Source organism: Thamnophis elegans, chromosome 7, assembly GCF_009769535.1.
Source record: "Thamnophis elegans isolate rThaEle1 chromosome 7, rThaEle1.pri, whole genome shotgun sequence".
NCBI lineage: Eukaryota > Metazoa > Chordata > Lepidosauria > Squamata > Colubridae > Thamnophis > Thamnophis elegans.
The window spans coordinates 34,104,420-34,110,419 of record NC_045547.1 but is presented as its reverse complement, the minus strand read 5'-3'; positions in this window follow the sequence as shown (position 1 = coordinate 34,110,419).

Sequence of the window (6,000 nt, the reverse complement as noted above, 5' to 3'; positions counted from 1 at the left end):
CACTCAGACTTTGCAACCAATAGATAACTGTATGTGTGTTTATTTTTTTTAAGCTATTATTCTTATGAATTAGAATTTTAAGTGCTACTGAGACATTGCTTTTCTGCATTTATCTGGAAGGAGAATAATGATGGTTCTACTGTATACACATTATATATTAACTATTAGAAAGGAATGCTGGCATACCACTTTTCTACTATTATCAAACCAATTTGTCTGTCTTCAAGCATCTGCATAAACCTGAGAAATAAAGATGCTACTACTTTATTGCATTGCATTTCATGACTTGACCTCTTAAAGGAGTTGCACATTTGGTACATGGAAATTTGACAAAAGACATGATATTTTAACAAATAACAGAGGTGCTGTGCTCATATTCATACATGTACCAAAGAACCTCTTTGGAATCATTATTCACACACACACACACACACACACACACACACACACACACACACACAGTGTTACTATCTCTAACATAATTTTCCTATGCTAAAATTACGCTTAGTCACAAATAAATTTCATTTAGCATAAATCCTCACTCTGGGAAAAAGAGAAGGAAGGGAAGAAGCATAGTTGATTCCAGGTGCCAGGAGCAATGTCGCAATATTTTTATTTATACCATATTTCATGCCTTTAGACCACCCATCTCACTCAAGGATAATACAAGTAGACTTTTTTTACTAATAGGAAAACACCTGAAAAGGAGAATCTTTTCAATTGTATTCCATTATTGCACTCCAACCAAGCCAAAAATAAATGAGCTAGCTAATAGGCACTTAGAATCTCACTGGAATCTGGTGATTCTAGAATGTTGGAAGATGGCAAATGGAAAAGTTCTTATTCTCTCAAAAATTTAAAATCTTTCTTCTTATAGAAACATTTGTGAAATTCTAGTACTAACAACTGTCCAGCAGATGGTAGCATTGGCATAAAGTTGTTCAAGAAAATCAGCTACAGTAATCATTGCTTCATATTTTGGTTCTAAATTTGATTTATCAATTTATCACTTCATTAAAAACAATGAATTGTTCCTCAAATTTATTTCATTTGAAAAAAATGGCATATTTTATCAGTAATTTATCCAACATTGTAGTGTGCAGCATTTATACAATAATTAACGTATTTTGCTTTTTGTGTGTGTTCAAAATTTAGCTATCTGCTGGAAATTCGTGGACAACAGTTTTTTTGCCTTATTCAGCAATCCAAACATCACAGTATTTTAAAGCAAAAAGTAACAGAATCACATTTTTGCATTTCACACATTAGAGCAGTATTCCCCAACTTGATTTGCTCCTCATGTATTGGATTACAATGGGCCCATTACAGCAGTATAGAACCTGGCTCTTAAATACTTGTTACTAGCTATGATGCCAAATGATGAATATGCATTGTGACATTATAATGCAAGCCCTAACTAACTGTGATATCAGATATCAATACATTATGGCAGAATATGTTTTGATATCATAACACATTTTGTCACACAAACACCGTTCACAGATGTCATTTTTCTTCACTAAAATAGTTAATATTTTTTTTAATAATAATAATTTTACAAAACTTTATCACCTGTATGCCTCATTTTCTGATTTCTGGGATGAAAATCTCGGTATATCAGATCACATTAGGAGAGGCTCTATTAGAGCATTCAGAATCCTGCTCATCAATCTTCTAACAGGCCTATAAATAACAGTGCTATAAATTGGCCAATACTGATCTGTCCAAGTTGTTTGGGGTGTATGTATGTGAGGCTTAAGAAGATCGGACAGACACAAAAATTGCTGCAAATCTACCCTTAAAATATACCCCTGACCAGAAGGCTCCATTGGTAAACAGAACAAGCTATATAAACTACAAGAAACTCTACCTGCTGGCAACAGAATTCAAAATGGGACAATGTACAAAAAATATTAACATGCCCCTATTTTTGATATGACATCACAGAGTGCCCTATAGCAGGAGTCCCCAACTCCCACTCCATGGCCCACTACCAGGCTATTACCTATTTGGAACTGGGCCCCTCAAGTGACAGGCCAGTGCACACAGTTATGCAGCTCGATTTGTGCAAGTGGCATGCTGGTACACGTGCACACAAGCACGCAGCTCGACATGTGCAAATCAAGCTGCATAAGCATGTGCATGTGCTCATGAAAGTTGAGGTCTGCACACTTGTGCATACCAGCTTGCCACTCGCAGGGCCTAGTTACTCTTTCCCCTTCTGCCAGGCCGCCAAGCCACAAAGGTTGGAAACTACTGCCCTATAACATATGATAAACTGAATCTATGAGACATGGAAGACATGGAACTTAGCTTTCATTATCCAAAAGACTGTGGTATGCCTTCCTAATTATGCTAAGCTCTTTTAAGAAAGAAGACATAGCTTCAAAATAATTTCTGACTTGCTAGCAAAATCCAAGATATGGTAACTGGATTATTGCCCTGGACTGGGAAAAAGAAATAACTTTCTCCAGTGAGGCTAGTTTTCTTTTGGTTTATATGACATGCAATCTATGTATCTCATCTCAAAATTGTGGAAATCTATAGCAAAACATGACAAATCATATGGCTTCTTCATGAAATGAAATAAGATGGAAAAAATGCTTTCTACAGCTCTGACAGACCAAGGACAATGTTGTGAAGAGGAACTGTTACACTAGTAGTACAGATTTTATATTTATTACCCATCAATTATCTTTCTTCACATGAATCTGAATAACAACTCTCAAAGGGAAAAGGAGTCTTTGCAATCTGAGTCAGACTAGGCAAATTGGGGCAGCCCTATATAAAATTCTTCTTTAATTGAAAAGGTTTTTCAGATTGTAAAATGGGTATATAGACCACGGAGGATTGCTTTCAAAAATATGTATTAAACTAAATTAGCTGAATGAAAATTAACAACATGTATATATTTTTGTAAGGTTTCATGTGATCTTATGCTTGGTAACTTTCTATGGATATCAATGTTGGTATTGTTGCTAGATCCTCTGCTTCATTTTATGCTATTCTATCAGAATAAATAATAGCATTTTACAGTTTTTTATCTCCAAAGCCACAGTATAACACACAAGTATTTTCTTGTTTGTATTATTTTTGTTGTCTTAAAATATGACTATTTAAAATATACACTTTGTTCTAAGTCAACTCTCATACTATTAGCATAGCATATTCTTTGATTATAAATGAAAACACCTGTAGAAGTGCTCTAGAAACTCAGGACAATAGTCCTCGACTTACAACTGTTTGTTTAGTGACCATTCAAAGTTACAATGGACTGAAAAAAGCAACTTATGATAATTTTTTACATTTATGACCATTGCAGCATCCCCATAGTCACATGATTTACACCCAGATGCTTGACAACTGGTTCATATTTATGATGGTGTCCCGGGTTATGTGACATTTTGCAATCTTCTGACAAGCAACGTCAATGGGGAAGCCAGATTCACTTAACAACTGTGTTACTAATTTAACATCTGTGGTGAATCACTTCACAAATGTAGCAAGGAAAGTTGCAAAATGGGTCAAAACTCACTTAACAAATTTCTCGCTTAGCAACATAAATTCTGGGCATACTTACAATTGTAGTTGTAAGTCGAGGACTACCTGTAGAAGAATATATACAATATCCTAAAATAGCCTGCTAAGCCAAGGATAAAGCTGATCTCATCTGGCAAAAAGCAAAAGCTACATGGAATTGGCAATGATAGTGACTTTTACTCTCCTATAAAAAATACCTACTCCAGGATCCTGAGGAACCTCAGAAAGCCTCTTCAGCTAAAAGCAACAAGATATAAATTGTCCCATGCTATTTCCAACTGTCCTGTACCATATAAACTGAGCATTGAAAGATTATTGGCATTACAGGGGGGAAATGATTTTTAAAAATATCAAAAATTTATAGGAAACCCAAATATACCAATCCTTATTAGATGAAGATAGTTTTGAGTATTGTAGAGTGATATCAAAAAGTTATTGTTTCTTCTTCCACACCCTTTTTTGTTTTATGTATCTAACATTTCTAACTGCAATACTTACAATTTATCAAATCATATATATACTAGACCTAGAGTTTCCATCTATTTAAAAATTAGTGATATATTGCTCATTTACCATTATTCAAGTAAGGAAATTAATATTAGAAAATCATCAAGTTAACAGGTTTGGGTTTTCTAAAATCAATGCTATTTAAACTCTTAAACTATTTAAAAAGACTTTTTAAACTATTAATGTATCAGTCGGACTCAGACTCAAATCACTTCTCATTACCTCATTTTGATTCCTCAGACTCTGACTAAAAAACTAAGGAAGTTTTAAAAGCTTTTCTGCAATCTCACCATTATACTTCAGTAATATATTCATATATTTGTCATAAAAATGATTAATATACTGCTGCTTCTAGTCTCTTTAGATAAATATTTTTATTTGTATTAAATCATAACAGCAGTTTAGGTTTAAGCATCTTTTATTGTTCTAAATAAATATTTTATAGAACTTTATAGCTTGCCTTTTATAGCTTTTTCTAGTTTGCACATTAATTACCTGGTCACCCTACTGGATATATGACACATTCCTTCAATCTAATATGCATTTTATATGAGCATCTACATTTTATAATATTCTGCAGAAATTTAGGTATCTTGTTAATTCTTTAAATATCATTTTAGCACCCAGTTTTTTAAATCTTATTTTCTTTCGATTTAATTTGACTGCACTCAGGTGAGGTGGGCTCGGATGATCATCTTCAGGGCTGTGCTGAGGAATATGTCCAATACCTAATGGACACAATTGCTTGGATTTGTTCCCAGTTAGATCCCATGCATGGGGAAAGTCCATGTGAGATGTCTGGGGAAAGGTCTTGCCCAGTTATTTGGGAACAGTTTGACCCTGTTGGACCAGAGGAAGTGGACAGGGTCCTCAACGATCTCAGTGCCACCGTCTGTAAATTAGATCCTTGTCCCTCCTGAATGGTGGGACAAGTATCTCCAGGATTTCCACCAGTCACTAACAGGTGGACTCAGGCAGTAATTAACTCATCACTACAGGAGAGGATATTTCCAGGTTTTTTTTTAAGGAGGTCCCGGTTCGCTCCCTCCTTAAAAAGCCATCACTTTATCCCATCTGCTTATTGTCCTGTTTGCAATCTTCCTTTCCTAGGGAAAGTGGTGGAAAAGATGGTTGCCTGGCAGCTTCAGAGAATCCTGGCTGAAAAGATTATCTGAACCCATTTCAGTCAGGATTCATTCCGGTTATGGGATGAAAACAGCATTGATCCTGCTTGTTGATTATCTTTAGTGAGAGTGGGATGGGGGTAGTGCAATCATCCTTGCTCTCCTTGGCCTCTCAGCCTTCGATACCATCGACCATGGTCTTTGGGCCAACTATGGGGGCTGGGTGGCACTGTCTGTCTCCTTTCTCCAAGGCAGATCCAAATCAAACTTCACAGGGAATGAGAGATCCAGCCCACAGCCACTATTTTGTAGCATGCCGCAGGACTCGGTATTCTCTCCATTCTTTAAACATTTACATGAAGCCACTGGGTGAGATCATCCATCAACGTGGGTTGAGATATCTGCAGTACACGGATGATACTCAACTCTTTACTTTTGCTGTTAAGTGACTCAAGTGATGCTTAGCTGCCCTCTTGCAATGCCTGGAGGTTACGGGGGCCTAGATGCGGGACAACATACTTTGATTGAACCCTGGCAAGACAAAATGATTTTGGCTTAATGGAATCCCTAGATTCGGAATTTTAACATCTTAAACTCTGGATGGGTGGCATTGCCCCAAACAGATCCAGTCTACAATTTGGGAGTTCTCTGAGACTCATACTCCTGGTCAAAGAGCAAGTGGAAGTCATGGTTAAGAGAGCCTTTTCACAACTTTGGGATGTGCACCAGTTGTGACCTCTCTTGGATCAAGAGTCCCTGCACTCAGTAATTCAAGCCCTCGCTTTCTGAATATTGCAACACACTCCATATGGGGCTACTCTTGAAGAGC